Below are 20,574 nucleotides of genomic sequence, written 5' to 3'. Positions count from 1 at the left end.
GATAACGGTGACCGGATGGACTGCCCCCTCCAAAAAATGGCGCCACTCCTCAAAAGCTAACTTAATGGCCAAGAGTTCCCTATTGCCGACATCGTAAATCCTCTCAGCGGACGACAATTTTTTAGAGAAAAAGGCGCACGGATGCCACTTACCAGGGGACGAACCTTGTGACAATACTGCTCCCACCCCTACCTCGGAAGCGTCTACCTCTACAATGAATGGCTGTGACGCATCAGGTTGAATGAGTATGGGTGCCGAGGCAAAACATTTTTTCAAGGAGGAGAATGCTTGACAAGCCTTGTCAGACCACCTAGAAAAATCCGTCCCCTTTTTAGTCATGTCTGTGAGAGGCTTAACCATGGACGAGAAATTACGAATGAACTTCCGGTAATAATTAGCAAACCCCAGGAAACGTTGTAGTGCCTTAAGATTCTCTGGCCGATCCCACTCAAGAACTGCCCGCACTTTCCCAGGGTCCATACGAAAACCGGACGCTGAAACCAGGAAGCCTAAAAACTGGAGTTCCTGTACGGCGAACACACACTTTTCCCATTTGGCATACAGTTTATTATCCCGCAAGATCTGTAACACCTGCCTAACGTGCTCCTGATGAGACACCAGATCCGGCGAGTAAATTAAGATATCATCCAGATATATGACAACAAACTGTCCCACCAGGCGGCGAAAAATGTCTTTAACAAAGTGTTGGAACACCGCCGGGGCATTAGTCAGACCGAATGGCATGACAAGGTTCTCATAATGCCCCTCCGGAGTGTTAAACGCCGTCTTCCACTCATCCCCCTCCTTCATCCTAATCAGATTGTACGCCCCCCTGAGATCCAACTTAGAGAACCATTTGGCGCCCACGATCTGATTAAAGAGATCGGGAATAAGTGGGAGCGGATACGGATCTCGGACCGTAATCCGATTAAGTTCACGGAAATCCAGGCAAGGGCGTAGGCCTCCATCTTTCTTCTTAACAAAGAAGAACCCCGCAGCCACCGGTGAATATGAAGGTCTAATATGCCCCTTAGCCAGACTTTCTGAAATATAATCCTTCATGGCCTGCCTCTCAGGACCAGAAAAGTTATACAACCTAGCTTTAGGTAACTTGGCCTCAGGGAGCAGTTTTACAGAACAGTCATACTCGCGATGAGGAGGTAGTTCCTGACACCCTTTCTCCGAGAATACATCCTCAAAGTCCGCCAGAAAAGGAGGTAAGACCCAAGGAGTAACCGCACCGATGACCGTGTTCATGCAGTTTTTATTACAGAATTTACTCCATTGGCTTATCTCTCTGGTTTGCCAATTAATAACCGGGTTATGCTTAGTTAACCAAGGAAGGCCCAACACTATAGGAGTGGGAAGACCCTCCAACACGTAGCAAGACAACAGTTCTTTATGTATCGCCCCCACTTGAAGTTTTACGTCATGCACAGCTTGCAAAAAACTTCCCTGACCGAGAGGCCTGGCATTGATCGAAAATATGGGGATGGGTTTAGCCAACTCACTCAATCGCATACCTTGAACCCGGGCAAACCGAGCATCAACCAGATTAGCCCCGGCCCCACTATCCAGAAGAACAGATATCCTCTCAGTTCTCGTACCCACCACCACCTCCGCCGGTACGAGAAACTGAGACGAACCTAGGGACGAAATACCTACTCCCAGATTGCCGTCCACCACACAACCTGGGATCAACAGTTTTCCGACGACTCTTCACTCTGCAAGGGACGGGATGGACACCCCCCAATAAAATGTCCCTTTCTCCCGCAGAAGAAACACCTTCCTGTCTTATGGCGCACCACCGGTCCCCTCCCCCGAAATGATGTCCCTCCTAATTGCATAGGCTCCTTTGGACTGACCAGGGGAACCACCATATGAGGGGACCTTGTAGGAGGTGGAGTCATCACAGGGGGTAGAGTTATCCCGCACCTCTCCCGAAGTCGTCTGTCAACGCGAATAGCAAGGGCCATAGCGGCTTCCAGTGACGCGGGAGAGTCATACTGTGCCAACACATCCTGTAATTTGTTGGATAAACCTTGACAAAACTGGCTCCTAAGAGCCGGGTCATTCCACTGGGTGTCCGTGGCCCACCTACGGAACTCCGAACAGAATTCCTCCGCCGGACGATCTCCCTGCTGAATCCTACGTTACTTAGACTCAGCAAGGGAGATCCGATCAGGGTCATCATATACGAGTCCCAGAGCAGCGAAAAACCTATCCACTGACTGGAGAGCCGGGGAGCCCGGGGAAAGAGAGAACACCCAAGATTGTGGGTCCCCTTGTAGGAGCGAGATGACAATTCCCACCCTTTGTTCTTCACTCCCCGATGACCGAGGCCGCAGCCGAAAGTACAACTTGCATGCCTCCCGGAAAACAAAAAACTTGTCCCGCCCCCCAGTGAACCTGTCAGGGAGAGCTACTTTAGGTTCTGGTCCGGCTTGCTCCTGAGGATACAAAACCTTGGACCTAACGTCCGCCAGCTCCATGGACAAACTCTGCAACTGCCGAGCTAGACCGGCTACTGGATCCATGGTAGCTGGAGAAAAACAAAGTGGTCGGTGAAAATGTCACGCTGTCTCTGTATACTGGAGGTAGGGGGCCTAAGCTGACCCTAAGCTGGGGCCCTGACTAATCCCTTAACCTGGAGGTACTGTTAAAGGTACAGAGGTCCAGGCCGCCAGCGTAACCCCTACCTCCTGAGGATCCTTGCACCTAAGTAATCTAGTCCTGAGAAGGACCCCGATCACAACAAAAGGGGGCAAGTAATAATATGCCCACACACAGTACTTAGACGAACGAGACAGTACAAGGGAAAAACCAAAACCACCTTGCATACAAAAACTACACAACTACAACAGAGGGAACACCAACGGGAAAGGAGATAAATGATAAAGCGAGGAAGGGAAAAAACTCTCCGAATACACTTATCTCTGAAACTCCAAATACCACGATCCGCTCTGTTAGTCTGCATGAAATGCTTTCACCGACACTTCCCTAACAGACCAGCAGGCATTTGAAGGAGTCTCACTACAGCAGCATTGATTGCAGCTGGGCGAGGCTGGACCTCGTCTAGCACAGAGAGAGAGAGAATTAACTCCCTCACTGCCGAAAAACACAAAGCACCACAAAGTCAGCTGCGAGAAGTCAGGCTGTGTAATCGTGACGATCTTTGTGGCGACACACCCGTGACATTGTAGCAGTGTGTGGTACTCATTGTATTAGGCCATCTATACCAAGCTCCACCAGCTATGAAATTAATAATAATTTTTAGCTACATCTAGCCCAGAAAATAATTTTGGGCTTAGTAGCAGTGTGTGGAACTCATTGTATTAGGCCATCTATACCAAGCTGCACCAGCTTTGAAATTAATAATAATTTTTAGCTGCATCTATCCCGGAAAATAATTTTGGGCTTAGTAGCAATGTGGGGTACTCATTGTATTAGGCCATCTATACCAAGCTCCACTAGCTTTGAAATTAATAATAATTTTTAGCTGCATCTAGCCCGGAAAATAATTTTGGGCTTAGTAGTAGTGTGTGGTACTCATTGTATTAGGCCATCTATACCAAGCTCCACCAGCTTTGAAATTAATAATAATTTTTAGCTGCATCTAGCCCGGGAAATAATTTTGGGCTTAGTAGCAGTGTGTGGTACTCATTGTATTAGGCCATCTATACCAAGCTCCACCAGCTTTGAAATTAATAATAATTTTTAGCTGCATCTAGCCCGGAACATAATTTTGGGCATAGTAGCAGTGTGTGGTACTCATTGTATTAGGCCATCTATACCAAGCTCCACCAGCTTTGAAATTAATAATAATTTTTAGCTACATCTAGCCTGTAAAATAATTTTGGGCATATTAGCAGTGTGTGGTACTCATTCTATTAGGCCATCTATACCAAGCTCCACCAGCTTTCAAATTACTAATTATTTTTAGCTGCATCTTGCCGGTAAACTAATTTTGGGCATATTAGCAGTGTTTGGTACTCATTCTATTTGGCCATTTATACCAAGCTCCACCACCTGTGTATCTAATAAAATTGTTTTACTGCTTCTAACCCTGCCAATCCTTTTGGGCTAGTACCACAATTTGGCCACTCAGCTCTGCTTGGTTTCCATCCATCCTTTTTTGTGCAAACAACTCCAGAGTTGTGCTTGTGGAAAGGGGAATAGGCATGTTGGGAAGGGAAAAAAGGGTTGTGTCCGTGGGGTAGGTGTTAAAGCAACAGTAACATCTGCAGAAGAAAGACCATCTTCCAGCCAAACTAAGATGTCTACTTCTTTTAGTGGACAATGTGATACGATCCCTTTCTTACGGCCACGCCCATCGCTACAAATTCCAGATGAGGCACAAAAACAGCAGGTGCTTCAATGGATATCAAGTGCTCCTATAAGTGGGCTCTCATCCACCTCAACTTCAACATCACAAATACTCCAGTCCTCAGAGGTGTCACCCCAATCACACTTGCTTCCTCACAGCTCCCAAGTCTCCAGCTGCCCGTCTGAGTATGGGGTAGAACAGATGGTTGAGTCGGCAGAGCTGTTTACTCATACCATAGCCTGGTAATCAGAGGTCGCCTCCAGAGCTTCTGTGAATCCAGACGAGGAAATGATCTGCACTGATGCCCAGAATCTTTATGAGTCGGATCCAGGACCAGATGAAGAAGGTTCTGAGCATAATGTAGACCCTTGTTCCCAAACTGTAACTCCTGTTGGTGGAGACAATGAGGAAGACGATGATGAGACTCAAATACTTGATTGGAGCGACAACTTGAGTTTTTTGTCAGGGCAGGAAGAGGTTGGCTCTGAGGACGACGGGTGTGAGAACACACAGGGTGATGATGACGAGGTTGCAGATCCCACTTACTGTCAACCCACAGTCAGCCAGTCGATGAGGTCAGCAGAGGATGTGGAGGAGGATGCTAGTGACGACGAGGTCAGGTTGCGCCTTCCTGGACAGAGACGTAGTACTGGAAGCACATCAACAACTGCATCCTCAAACACAACTCTGCCTCTGACCACAAGTCGTGGTGGCTCTTCAGGTCGCATGGGTTCTAAGCGTTGCATAGCCTGGGCATTTTTTCAGAATGATAAGGATGACCCAACTCATGTTATCTGTAACATTTGTCACCAAAAGCTAAGTAGAGGCCAAAAAATCCATAGTTTGAGTACTTCATGCATGAACCGTCACATGGATATGAAGCATAAGTTGCAGTGGGAAGCTCACTGTGCTACAATGCGGCCTAGCGGGCCAGGCCAACCACCGTCTGCCCCATCTTGTGCATCCGCGGCCTCTTCATTCTCTGTGATTGGGGGGGACAGCAGTCACACCTGTTTTGATGCGCAGCCCTGCCACCTCTTTACCCGCAACAGCCAATGTGACTGGCAGGTCATCATTTCATTTGGAAGTGGAAACACCAGCTGGTGTTGAGCGCTCTCCGACATTGAGAGCACCACCTTTGGATCAAGGCAACCTAACTTTTCCACCTGCATCTTCCTCACAGACCGTCAGTTTGCCAGGGACACCCTACTCCACCCCGTCTAAGCACAACTGCCAGCCCTCGGTTCCTCAGATGTGGACAAGTAAAAGACCATTTCCTCCTAGCCATGAGAAAGCTAAGAGGTTGAATTTCACCATCTGCAAGCTCTTGGCTACAGAAATGCTGCCTTTCCGCCTGGTGGACACAGAGGATTTTCGAGACCTTATGCCCGCTGCAGTGCCACAGTAGCAGATGCCCAGTCGGCATTACTTCTCAAAGAAAGGTGTGCCTGCGCTCCACCAGCATGTCGCTCACAACATCACCGCTTCTTTGAGAAACTCTGTGTGTGACAGGATGCATTTCACCACAGACACTTGGACGAGTAGGCATGGACAGGGGCGTTACATGTCGCTGACTGGGCACTGGGTAACTATGGTGACAGCAGGACAAGGGGCTGCTGTCCAAGTCTTGCCGTCCCCACGAGTTGTCCGTCAATCCTCTTTATGTCAAAGTTCCTCCACTGCTTCTGCCTCCTCAACCTCCTCTCGGTCCTCCACTTGCACCCAAAGCCTGTCTGGTCATGCCACCCACTTTCTAACTGCGCAGAAGGGATCCTGCACACCTCCTTACTATGCTGGCAGCAGGACTCAATGTCATCAGGCGGTTTTTACTTTGAAATGTCTTGGAAATGTGAGTCACACAGCTGAGGAGTTGTGGTCAGCTCTGGAGAACCAGTTTCATGAATGGTTGTCTCCACTGTACCTGAAACCAGGGAAGGCCGTGTGCGACAATGCTGCAAACCTGGGTGCGGCCCTTCGCCGGGGCAATGTCACAAACGTGCCTTGTATGGCTCACGTGTTGAACCTGGTTGTCCAGCAATTTTTAGCCCACTATCCCGGACTAGATGGCCTTCTGCAGAGGGCACAGCCACTGTGTGCTCACTTCCGCCGTTCGCATCCCGCAGCTCAGAGACTTACATCTCTACAGAAGTCGTTGGGCCTGCCACTTCACCGGCTAAAATGCAATGTGCCAACACGGTGGAATTCAACTCTGCCCATGTTGCAGCGACTGTGGCAGCACCAACAAGCCCTGGTGCAATATGTTCTGACTTTTAGCCTGGGCCAACGAGATCCAGAGGTGGGGCAAATCACGCTGGAGGAGTGGTCTCAGATCAGGGACCTATGCACCCTTCTGCACAATTTTGAAATGGCGACGAAGATGTTTAGTGCTGACGATGCCATTATCAGCATGACTATTCCGGTGATTTACATGCTGGAGCACATGTTAAACAGAATTCGGAGTCAGGTGGTGGGACAAGAGGAGGTGGAGGAAGTAGAGGAGGAGGAGTTGTATGCGGAAGGGCTAACATCTGCAAGGTCCAGACAGTCGGCTGCACCAAGGCGGCAGGCATGTGAGGGTGGGGGAGAGGGATTAACCAGGGCGCATGGTAGCAGCCAAACTAGTGAGGAAGGTGCAGGAGCCAAGGAAGAAGTGGAGGACGAACTGGCGATGGGCATGGAAAACTCATCAGATGAGGGAGACCTTGATCACATTTCTGTTGTGCAACGTTGGGGGGAGAGGGCAGAGGAAGGAAGCATGATTCTTACCTCGCCACCAACACAACAGGGACTTGGTGCTCCTGAATGCGCAAGACACATGAGTGCCTTCTTGCTGCACTACCTGCAACATGACCCTCGAATTGTCAGAATTTGAAATAATCCTGACTACTGGGTAGCCACACTCTTAGATACCCGGTACAAAAGTAAATTTGCCGAAATAATTCCTGCCATAGAAAGGGATTCACGCTGCAGGAGTATCAGCAGACACTGTTGCAGAATCTAATATGTGCTTTTCCACAAAACACCAGTGGTGCACGTAGTGAATCTCACAGTTCTAACTTGCCAACCGTGGGACTGTCGAGTCTTCAGCACTCAAACCGTAAGAGAAACACAGTATCTGCTGGTAACAGCAATTTTGCGGAATCCTTTCACCACTTTTTTAGCCCATCCTTTGCAAGGACACAGGAGACAAGAAGTCAGACACATAGTCAACGCCTAGAGACGATGGTACAGGAGTATCTCCAAGTGAACATCGAAGCCATGACTGTGTCACTGGACCCTTGCTCTTTTTGGGCTTCCAATCTGGATAAATGGCCGGAGCTCGCCACTCACGCCTTGGAGATCTTGTCATGTCCCGCAGCCAGCATTCTCGCTGAACGGTTGTACAGCGCAGCTGATGGTGTGCTGGCAGATAAGCGCACACGGCTGTCCACTGACAATGTAGACAAACTCACGATCATAAAGATGAACAAATCTTGGATCCGCAAGGACTTTTCTACCCCTGTGTCATCCTGGGGAAAGTAAAAGCTTGAGGATTTGTTAAAATCACCTCACCAACCGTTTTAAGCTTTCAAATTAATAATAATTTTTAGCTGCGTCTAGCCCGGAAAATAATTTTGGGCCTGTAGCAGTGTGTGGTACTCATTCTATTAGGCCATCTATACAAAGCTCCACCACCTTTCAAATTACTAATAATTTTTAGCTGCATCTTGCCTGGAAAATAATTTTGGGCCTGTAGCAGTGTGGTACTCATTCTATTAGGCCATCTATACTAAGCTCCACCAGCTTTCAAATTAATAATAATTTTTAGCTGCATCTTGTCTGGAAAATAGTTTTGGGCATAGTAGCAGTGTGTGATACTCATTCTATTAGGCCATCTATACTAAGCTCCACCAGCTTTCAAATTAATAATAATTTTTGTTCCCTTTGAACGTTTGTTCAGCGCTGCTGGTGGTGTGCTGACAGATAAGCGCACGTGGCTGTCCACTGACAATGTAGACAGACTCACGTTCATAAAGATGAACAAATCATAGATCCGCAAGGACTTTTCTACCTCTGTGCCATCCTGGGGAGAGTAAAAGCTTGAGGATTTGTTATAATCACCTCACCAACCTTTTTAAGCAACTCTGCGGCAATTGATGCCACTTAAGTGGTGTGTGTGCCCCAAATTTTTTGAAAAAATGGAGACTCTTTTTGGAGTCCCCTTGCTGTGTTTTACGTGACGTTGGCATCGTCAATTACAGGTAGGTTGGGTCTCTCCCCCCCTTCCCTTTTAACTGTAAGAAACTACATACACTTGGGGTAACACAGATGGTTGAGGCTGAAGAGCTGTTTACTCAGAGGTCTGCTCCAAAGCTTCAGTGTCTGCTAGTCAGCGTAGTAACCCAGCTGCGAAGCAAGCTGCACCGCCTGCGTATCTAATAATGATTTTTAACTGCATCTAGCCTAGGCAGACTGTGGTGACCCCCAACCAAACCCAGACGCTCAGCCCCCTACCGCCCCCCTTTCATTGACAATACAATCATATAACTCTTACAACTGGATGGGTGAGGATCGGTCACAGCTTTATTAACAGTTTATACTCATTACATGAGAAAGGCATTTTATTTCTAAAATAATTCAGCTTGATGCAGCATGCCCTGTGTCTCCAGTCTCCACAACGGCAAGTTGGCCAACAAGTGTAACTCTCCAACATGTCCTTTCTATTTCCAGGCCATGGAGGATCCTGCGTACTCGTATGCAGGACTCTGACCCCCATCCATCACTCTTAACGCTTGTTCCACTCCGTCCTGGAGTCCTGACAGGAATATGTCCAGTCCAATATCCATTAAGTGAACACAGTCAGGCCGTATGAGGCCTGCTTTATCTCCTTCCAGTTGTCCGCCTCTGTCTCTTATAAATTTTGGCATCCAAATATTTATTATCCGCCTTCTCCGTTCGATGGCCGTGATGTCTCGGGCACCTTGCCATACCGCGCTCGGCACAATCTCTGACTATTTTTGTGAAAAATTCCTGAAGCGCTCAGTGTCTAGTTTCATTATTGCCATTAGTTATGCGCTCTTGTGATAACCTAGGTCGTTTCCCCCAGCCTGTATAACTAAGATGACCGGACCTCTTGCCTTTCTCCCCACCTTGATTACCTCCATTAGTACCTGTGGCTATTGCAGGCCTCTAATACCTCTCCAGTTGAAATATGTGTTATGAAACTCTAATTTCCTCCTGCCTGGGCGGACTTTCGCCTTTTTTTCTGCCCAATATATATACGAGTGGCCTATCACCCACATTGTTGGCTTAGCGTGACCGGTAAAAGAAGCAAACCACGTTAGGATAACAAGTCCGGTCTTATGTATCTCGCCAAACATGTGGATCGCCATCTCCCTATCCTCTGAACTTCCGTTTGTGACAGTACTGCTCTTGCTGCTTCCGTGGCCGCGCTTATGCGGAATGAGTGTGTCCCATAACCTTTGGGGTGGTTCCCTGCCGATGTTATGCATTTATTAAATATAGCTTGGAACTGGTATCTTGATAATGGCGTTCCATCAATGTGTGATAGGAAGAAATTACTTTGTGATCTGAAGGTTATATATGTTTTTACTATTGTTACCCGACTCAGCGTACCATTTGTGGGTTGTAGAAGTACCCAAGTGCCCCTGCCCGCTGGAACCATTTTCGATTTGCGTTTGCGTAGACGTATTGCATTATTGGCTATGACTATTTCCTGGTGTAATAAGCCTCCACTGGTTTTAATTTTGGATTGAGGGACTAATTCGCTTATGCATAGCGACCCGAAGAAGGCGATCGCAAATACAGTAGACAGTAGTGTTGCTTCAAATTGTGAGTATCATGTTAATGGTGTTAGGGATATGATGTGAGAAATCAGTTTTAGTGACATGGGACGGGACGTCTACACTCCTGACTTGGCTGACCCCTTTTCCACCCTTTTATGGATTGTCTGATGATGAATCTCTTTGTCCCATGTACCCAATTCAGTAGTTGGAAGTGAAATGTTACTCTGGTCAGCCACCGCTGCGCTGACGCCCCTGATATGCCCCTCATCATTAGCTGGTGGAGAAATTCTATGGTGACTTGTAATCTGGCTTGTTCTCATTGGTCAACCCGTCTGCCTCCTACTAGTCGTGTCCACTGTTCCCATGCCTTACCGTATGCCTGCCAAATCGACGGGGCATCTGACGCTCTGATTAATGGCATCAACTATTCTCCACTAGATCCCATAGGGAGGCTGGGCAACTGTTGCCCGATGGGTGGGCGTTGGGGAGGAGCTCTGTGAAAATCTGCCAATTGAATTGTGATAAAGCGTTAGCAGCAGTGTTAGACCCCTTGGCATCGTGGCTAGTGCGGACCCATACATTGTGTTTTAGGCACAGGAATGCTAGCCGGCATAGTAGGCCTAGCACTGGGAGAGACGATGATGCCATATTATTAATGATGTGCGCTAGGCTGGTGTTTTTTGTTATGAAGAGTATATTTTTGTTAGCCAGGCGCGCCCCCCATATTTCTATTGCTACCACTATTGGAAACAGTTCCAGGACTGTCTGTTTTTTTGTCAGCACTTGTTCTGCCCAATACGGAGGCCATAAGCTTGTGCACCATTGGTTATTTAGTATCGCTGCTTATCCGCCTGATTCTACCGCCCCGGTGAATAATCTTAGTTGAATGTTGGACTGTTCTGCTGACATAAATAACGTGTGACCGTTGAATGATTATAAGAAGGTTTTCCACACCTCTAAGTTCGCCCGTAGCTGCCTGCTGATTCTGATTGTATGACTCGGTTTAGATGCCCCTTTTGCTGCGGGCGATAAATGAAGAGAAAAAAAATCTTCCGACTGGCATCATCCGGCTCGCAAACATGAGACCTAGTAATACTTGCATCTGCTGTAGTGTTACTTTCCATACTGCGCAAAAAACCTAAATCAGGTGTAATGTTTTGGTATTTTTTCCCATGGGAGGCGGAACAACCTTGCTGTGGTGTCGATTTCGATGCCTAAGAACGATTTTTTTTAGTTGTGGGCCTATGTTTTTGGTTGGGCATAATGGGACTCCAAACCGACGGGAGATGTTTGTGAATTCGTTGAGTAAGGGGCAGCGAAAGTGGATGACCAATCGCCACATGGCAGAAAAAGAAAGGAAAAAATCAGCTCACCCACCTAGAAGATCAACAGCACGGAGCCAGGAGTGCTACCAGACGAACATGAGGAACCAGGAAGATCCAGCTGAACAAATCTTCTAAAATCCACTTTTTATTGTGTCATACAAAAAGAATTTTAAAAGTCCACCTTGGAGAAGAACAGCAAACGCGTTTCGAACTAAAGGTTCTTAATCATTGCATAGCAAAAAAACAGCAAGGAAGTGGTATTTATATGTCATGTCCTGCTATGCACCTGTTCAAGGCTGAGTTAATCAGAAATTTAAACACACATACCATGTTAAAATTGTATAGCATAGAATCAATGCATATAAATGTAAATAATGCAAAAGAAAAAGAAAAGAAGAAAAAAGGAACATATATATAATAATAATCTATAAATGATCATTCATAATGATACATCAAATCATGTCTGATGTTTAAACCCGCTGGTACACGTGTATTTAAAGTATAAATCCACCAACTTTCTCTATTTAGGAGCTTTCTCCTATAATCATCCACCAAATCTCCACCAAACGCCACGGCCCACGGAGGGGACACCACAGTCAGTGAATCCTTCTTTATTTAGTATAGAGTTTACCAATACTTTGGGCGTATTAGCCCAGCTGCGAAGCAAGCTGCACCGCCTGTGTATCTAATAATAATTTTTAACCTTTTTCTAGCCTAGGCAGACTGTGGGGACCCCCAACCAAACCCAGACGCTCTGCATCTAACCCAGCCAATCATTTGATAGTATTGCTAGTAGCAGAGTGGCATGGGCTCTAAACCTTGCATAGCCTGTGCATTGTTTCAGATTGATAAGGATGACCCAACTCGTGTTATCTGTAACATTTGTCACCAAAAGCTAAGTAGAGGCCAAAAAATCCATAGTTTGAGTACTTCATGCATGATCCGTCACACGGATATGAAGCATAAGTTGCAGTGCAAAGCTCACTGTGCTACAATGCGGCCTAGCGGGCCGGGACAACCACCATCTGTCCCACCTGTGTCATTCTGGGGAGACTAAAAGCTTGAGGATTTTGGAAAATCATCTCACCAACCATTTTAAGCAACTCTGGGACAATTGATGCCACTTAAGTGGTGTCTGTGCCACAATTTTGGGAAAAAATGGAGACTCTTTTTGGAGTCCCCTTGCTGTGTTTTACATGAAGTTGCCATCGTCAATTCCAGGTGGGTCGGGTCTCTCTCCCCCCTTTTAACCGTAAGAAACTACATACACTATGGCTTGGGGTAACACAGATGGTTGAGTCTGAAGAGTTGTTTACTCATACTATAGCCTGGGAATCAGAGGTCTGCTCCAAAGCTTCAGTGTCTGCTAGTCATCGGAGTAGCCACCGCCTGTAGATCTAATTAGAATTATTTTTTTCAAATTCAAGTTTTTTTTTATTTTTGTGCTGAAAAAGTACAAGAAAATACAATATACATAGTAAAAGGGGTAGTATAACTATAAATCTATGCATAACGACAGTACATTGGGGGGTACAGGGAGGGTTTTCCATCAATATCCAGATCAAGCATGTATTTTTCCATATGAAAGATAGAGAGAGATTGAGCGGACCACAGCAGACCACCAATCAATAGAGTGTGATTATGATCATTGTTGTGCCGACATCACAGATAACTTTAGTTGGGGGCTAGATGGTAGGCGTCAGAGTTTTGCAAATCAATCCAATCCCTCCAAATCACACAGTATCTATCAACATCAGCCGGTGAGATGGCAATCAGATGCTCCATCCTTTTAAGGAGGGAGATCTCCGCAAACCATTCCTCCACAGTGGGTGGGTCTCTGCTTTTCCAGTATCGTGGAATGACATTCTTAGCCGCCTGTATTAGGTAGCCTATTGATGACCTTTTATAACTACGTTTACTTATTGGTAACATTGATAAAAGGAGGGCTTCTGGCATATTAGGGATAGTCAAACCAGTTATTTTCTCAATCATGGGAACCACCTTTGCCCAAAATGCATTTATTATAGGGCATGCCCACCATATGTGTGACATTGTCCCTTCCCCCTCCCCACATCTCCAACATCTATCTGAGACCACTGGATACCATCTATGAAGGACTGCTGGTACCCGGTACCATCTAGAGATAATTTTGAAGGAGGTTTCCTGAGCTTTGGAGCCTATTGAGGTTTTATGTGTTAGGAAGAAACGTTTATCCCATTGTGAGTCAGAGAAGGACTTCCCCAGTTCCCATTCCCATGCACCGCAGAATCGTGGCCTATTGTCAGTTACCTGGGCAATGAGGAGATTATACAGTAGGTAGATGGAGTGTGTAGTGGGTGACAATGATAGGCTCAATTTTTCAAAGTTTGTGAGATCTCTATGAAGATGTGTGCGCTTCTTCACAGTTGAATAGAAGTGTTGTAACTGGCTATATTCAAAATTAGCCTTCGGGGAAGTGGCTCTTCCCTGTAACAAGTCATTGAGGGGGAGCAGTGAAGTATTGGAGATGACATGAGAAAATAATATCGGATGGTATTTATTTGAACCGAGAAATCTATTTGCTGATAGTCCTGGTGGGAAATCTGGATTATCTGAAATCGGGAGCAAGGGGCCCTGGGGGTCGATTGAGGATAAGCTTTTTTTTTTGGGATGTCAAAGCCAAAGCAGTGGCATAAGTACTATATGACATGAGGCCAAGACAGGGGACAATTAAATGGGCGCACCATGGGAGAGTGGTAAGAGCTTTAGGACAAATGGATTGAGATATTTTGACCCACAATTTCCCCTCCGAATGATGGAAGAAGTCCAGGATTCTAGCGTGTACTGCTGCCATGTAATACCTTCTACAATCCGGAAGGCTAAGGCCCCCCTTTTGTTTGTGTCTGATCAGAACGTCCCCCCGAATGCATGGACGCCCACTTGCCCAGATAAATCTGCAAAAGCTACTGCGTAGTCTTTTCCAAAAATTTGAGGGAATTACCATGGGAATGGTTTGGAAGAGTTATTAGAGTTTAGGTAGGACGTTCATTTTTAGTATATTTATTCTGCCGAACCAGGAAAAATCCTTCACCGGCCAAGAAGTAAGATCTCTATGGAGTTGTTCAATAAAGGGCCCAAAATTAAGATAAAATAGACGGGAGAGGTCTCTATGAATACGAATTCCTAAGTATTTGATACCCTGTGAGGGCCAGGCTAAGGGAAAGTTGGACTGGATGGAATCCTGTATGGATTTGGGGAGGGAGACATGGAGGGCCTCAGACTTCGCTGCATTGATTTTAAAATTTGACCATGTACCAAAGTGATCTATTTCAGCCATAACAGCAGTGATGGATATATGTGGTTGAGTGATATATACTAGGACATCATCAGCAAATGCAGAACACTTGTACTCGGTGCCTCCCACCTCAATCCCCCTAATATTGGTGTTATCGTGAATTGATGAGAGCAGGTGATCCATCACTAGGATGTATGGGACAGAGGACATCCCTGCCTTGTCCCATTGGTGATTATGAAAGGTGATGATAATGTTCCATTTATCTTCAGCCTAGCTGACGGATTGCAATACAGGGCCATAATTTTGGCTATAAAAGGGTCCCCTACCCCAAGCTTTTTAAGAGAATAATATATGGCGTGCCAGGAGACTCTATGGAATGCTTTCTCAGCATCCAACGAGAGCATCTAATTACAAATTTTTAACTGCATCTAGCCCAAGCAATACTTTGGGCCTAGTAGCAGTGTCTGCTAGTCAGCAGATTAACCCAGATGTTAAGCAAGCTACACCACCTGTAGTTTGGACACTTAATTTTTTTAAAGGAAATGGTTCGGGCCCCTGGGACACTCAGTGAAGAGCATCAGGGAGGCATCCCAAGGCACAGGGGCTGGGACTGGCGGTAGGACGCCTTGCAGTGGACCGCCAAGCTCGATCCTTATAAAAGCTTTTTAACTGCAGCAGCTTTAGTGGACGCTACTGGAACTGGAATTACCGCAGCTGCTGGCATGAGACTTGCCCTCCAATAGATCCTTGTAAAAGGATTTAAAGTGAACTCATTCAAATTAGAGAGACAATTTAAATTAAAAAGATTAGACCGGCCTCCACCGCAGGGGGGCTCGCTCCACCCACCAGCGGACAGGCACCAGTATTGGGAGAGGGGGGCTGGCCGTCAGGGTCCACCACAGCTCTGGCACAAACCCGGCGATACGGAGGTCGCACGGGCAGGAACGGACTGGCCGTGTCGGCTTTGCACTTTTTTGGTTTTAGAAGGGCATGACATGCCTATATCTGTGTATCCCCCTCCTTTTACTCCTCCACCTCTTTCTTTTCACATGACTATATGTACTTGTCACTTTTCCATGTGTTAGTTGTGTCTTCTGAGCAGTTTGGACACCTTTTGAAGTGTTTTCTATGTGTTTTCTATGTGTTTCTATGTGTTTTTGTTTGCCTGCAATTGGTTTTAACGGTGTTCGAAGGTGTTCGATGAATAGTTCGACGAACAGTTCGGCGAACATACGGGTGTTCGACGAACCGAACTGAACTCGAACACTACGGGAGTGGCTCAACACTACTCAGAAGGACAGTTTGTTGAGATGGATATGTGTCTCTAATATAGTTTGGCACACCTACACTAACTAGAAACAAGCAAATCTCTCCCTTGCTCAGTAGTAGAGATGAGCGGTGTTCGACTAGAACTGTTCGCCAATCTCAAATTCGAGCTGTTTTGGGCGGTGTTCGAGTTGTTCGACGAACCCGAACGATTTGCAAAAAATTCGGCTGTTCGAGGTTATGTTCGATAACTGTTCGTGCACCAAAAGCTTGTCCTGCATGTCTGGCGCTATTTAGAGCACCAATCATGCAGGGATTGTCTGTCACTCACTGTAATGCCACAGCCATGGTGGTTGTGGCATTACAGTGCCAACAGTGAAACATGAAAAGCCGGCAATTCAGCAGCGGCATACACCGGTACCCGACAATTTAGAACCGAAAGAATAGAGCTTCACACATAGATTAGATAGATATAAACATGTCAGCCACATATATACGAAGTACAGTGAAAGTGCTGCTTACTGTACTTGTCATTTAGCGTAAAGGATTTATCAAAAAAAATAATAGTGTTTTCATGCACTGTCTCTTTAAAAAAGCCGGCCGGCAATTCAGCAGTGGTACCCGACAATTTATAACAGACAGAATAGAGCTTCACACATAGATTAGATAGATAGAAACATGTCAGTCACATATATATGAAGTACAGTGATAGTGTTGGTTACTGTACTTGTCATTTAGTATTAAAATAAAGGATTTATTATTAAAAAAAATGGCGTGGGGTTCCCCTTAATTTTAGGCTCTAGCGGAGGTTAAGCAGACAGCTGGGGCAGATGTTTGAAGCCTGGGAAGGGGGTAATACCCACGGAGCTTCCCAGGCTACTAATATCAGCCCCCAGCTGAATACATAGCCTTTACTAGCTATTAAAATGGGGGACCCCCCAAAAAAAATGACATGGGGTCCCCCCTAATTTAATAGCTAGCAAAGGCTAGGCAGACAGCTGGGGGCTGATATTAATAGCCCAGGAAGGGAGCCATGAATATTGGCCCCCTCCCAGGCTAGAAACACCAGCCGTCAGCCGCCCCAGAAATGGCGCATTCATAGGATGCGCCAATTCTGGCACTTAGCCTCGCTCTTCCACGCTGCCCTGGTGCGGTGGCAGGGGGTAATAGGGTTGGGGTTGATGTCAGCTTATAATGCCAGCTGACATCAAGCCCAGGTTAGTAATGGAGAGGCGTATATAAGACACCCCCATTACTAACCCCATAGTCAAAGTTAAAAAAAACACAAACACCCAGAATAAAGTCCTTTAATTGAAATAAAGACACAATCCTTTATTGTTCTAAATTAAACCATACTTACCGTCACGCCCATTCCAGCTGAAGCCAACGATCTCCTGCAATAAAAGAAAAATAATAAAGCAACCTCATCCTTACCTTTCCATGGTTCCCACGACAGCTTCAGCTCTGCTACATCGAGATGACAGGCTGGACCGCAGCAGAACGCTGCCATCCAGCCTCTCATCCCGCAGACACTGAGAAGCGCAGGCTTACTTGCGCTGCTCAGCGTCTCTCTGTGACGACATCCAGATGAGCCGAGTTCATGTCCAATGAACTCAGCTCACCTCCTGCACGTCACTGACAGCGTGGGAGAATTCTCCTGCACTCAGTGCTTCAGCGTGAGAATTCTCCCGCTGAAGCGCTGAGTGCAGGAGAATTTTCCCACGCTGTCAGTGACGTGCATAAGGTGAGCTCATGTCCAATGAACTCAGCTCACCTCCTGCACGTCACTGACAGCGTGGGAGAATTCTCCTGCACTCAGCGCTTCAGTGTGAGAATTCTCCCACGCTGAAGCGGTGAGTGCAGGAGAATTTTCCCACGCTGTCAGTGACGTGCATGAGGTGAGCCGAGTTCATTGGACATTAACTCGGCTCATCTGGATGCCCTCACAGAGAGACACTGTGGAGCGCAAGCAGCCTGCGCTTCTCAGTGTCTGCGGGATGACAGGCTGGATGGCAGTGTTCTGCTGCGGTCCAGCCTGTCATCTCGATGTAGCAGAGCTGAAGCTGTCATGGGAACCATGGAAAGGTAAGGATGATGTTGCTTTATTATTTTTCTTTTATTTCAGGAGATCGTTGGCTTCAGCTGGAATGGGCGTGATGGTAAGTATGGTTTAATTTAGAACAATAAAGAATTGTGTGTTTATTTCAATTAAAGGACTTTTTTCTGGGTGTTGTGTTTTTTTTAAATACTTTACTAGAAATTCATGGTGGTCATGTCTAATATTGGCGTGACCCCATGAATTTCGGGCTTAGGGCCAGCTGATAATGCCAAGCTGGCCCTAACCCCTTTATTACCCAGTGAGCCACCGCATCAGGGCCCTGGATGAGTTGGGTACAGCGCCAGAAGATGGCGCTTCTATGAACGCGCCATTTTCCGGGGTGGCTGCGGACTGCAATTTGCAGCGGGGGTGGCCCAGAAAGCTTGGGCCTCCCTGCGCTGCGGATTCCAGCCCCCAGCTGCCTAGTTGTACCTGGCTGGACACAAAAACAGGGCGAAGCCCCACGTCAATTTTCTTTAAATTATTTCATGAAATAATTAAGAAAAAAAGGGCTTCCCTATATTGTTGTGTCCGGCCAGGTACAAATAGGCAGCTGGTGGTTGGGGGCAGCCCGTTCCTGCCTGCTGTACCTGGCTGGACACAAATATAGTGCGAAGCCCCACGTCAATTTTTTTTAAATTATTTCATGAATTTCCTGAAATAATTTAAAAAAATTGAAGTGGGGCTTCGCACTATATTTGTGTCCAGCCAGGTACAGCAGGCAGGAACGGGCTGCCCCCATCCACCAGCTGCCTATTTGTACCTGGCCGGACACAACAATATAGGGAAGCCCTTTTTTTCTTAATTATTTCATGAATTTCATGAAATAATTAAAAAAAATTGAAGTGGGGCTTCGCACTATATTTGTGTCCAGCCAGGTACAGCAGGCAGGAACGGGCTGCCCCCAACCACCAGCTGCCTATTTGTACCTGGCCGGACACAACAATATAGGGAAGGCCTTTTTTTCTTAATTATTTCATGAATTTCATGAAATAATTAAAAAAAAAGTACGTGTGGCTTCGCCCTATTTTTGTGTCCAGCCAGGTACAACTAGGCAGCTGGGGGCTGGAATCTGCAGCGCAGGGAGGCCCAAGCTTTCTGGCCCCCCCCCCGCTACAAATTGCAGTCCGCAGCCACCCCGGAAAATGGCGCGTTCATAGAAGCGCCATCTTCTGGTGCTGTACCCAACTCATCCAGGGCCCTGGTGCGGTGGCTCACTGGGTAATAAAGGGGTTAGGGCCAGCTTGGTATTATCAGCTGGCCCCAAGCCCAAAATTCATGGGGTCACGCCAGTATTAGACATGACCGCCATGAATTTCTAGTAAAGTATTTAAAAAAAACACAACACCCAGAATAAAGTCCTTTAATTGAAATAAAGACACAATTCTTTATTGTTCTAAATTAAACCATACTTACCATCACACCCATTCCAGCTGAAGCCAACGATCTCCTGCAATAAAAGAAAAATAATAAACCAACCTCATCCTTACCTTTCCATGGTTCCCACGACAGCTTCAGCTCTGCTACATCGAGATGACTGGCTGGACGCAGCAGAACGCTGCCATCCAGTCTGTCATCCCGCAGACACTGAGAAGCGCAGGCATGCTTGCGCTCCTCACTGTCTCGCTGTGACGGCATCCAGATGAGCCGAGGTCATGTCCAATGAACTCGGCTCACCTCATGCACGTCACTGACAGCGTGGGAAAATTCTCACGCTGAAGTGCTGAGTGCAGGAGAATACTCCCACGCTGTCAGTGATGTGCATGAGGTGAGCTCATGTCCAATGAACTCAGCTCACCTCCTGCACGTCACTGACAGCGTGGGAAAATTCTCCTGCAATCAGCGCTTCAGCGTGAGAATTTTCCCACGCTGTCAGTGACGTGCATGAGGTGAGCCGAGTTCATTGGACATGAACTCGGCTCATCTGGATGTCGTCACAGAGAGACGCTGAGCAGCGCAAGCAAGCCTGCGCTTCTCAGTGTCTGCGGGATGACAGGCTGGATGGCAGCGTTCTGCTGCGGTCCAGCCTGTCATCTCGATGTAGCAGAGCTGAAGCTGTCGTGGGAACCATGGAAAGGTAAGGATGAGGTTGCTTTATTATTTTTCTTTTATTGCAGGAGATCGTTGGCTTCAGCTGGAATGGGCGTGATGGTAAGTATGGTTTAATTTAGAACAATAAAGGATTGTGTCTTTATTTCAATTAAAGGACTTTATTCTGGGTGTTTGTGTTTTTTTTAACTTTGACTATGGGGTTAGTAATGGGGGTGTCTTATAGACGCCTCTCCATTACTAACCTGGGCTTGATGTCAGCTGGCATTATAAGCTGACATCAACCCCAACCCTATTACCCCCTGCCACCGCACCAGGGCAGCGTGGAAGAGCGAGGCTAAGTGCCAGAATTGGCGCATCCTATGAATGCGCCATTTCTGGGGCGGCTGACGGCTGGTGTTTCTAGCCTGGGAGGGGGCCAATATTCATGGCTCCCTTCCTGGGCTATT

This window comes from Phyllobates terribilis, unplaced genomic scaffold (assembly GCF_046119375.1).
Source record: "Phyllobates terribilis strain yellow unplaced genomic scaffold, ASM4611937v1 Scaffold_1__5_contigs__length_1240528914, whole genome shotgun sequence".
In the NCBI taxonomy this organism is placed as follows: Eukaryota; Metazoa; Chordata; class Amphibia; order Anura; family Dendrobatidae; genus Phyllobates; species Phyllobates terribilis.
Note: the sequence above shows the minus strand (reverse complement) of the source record.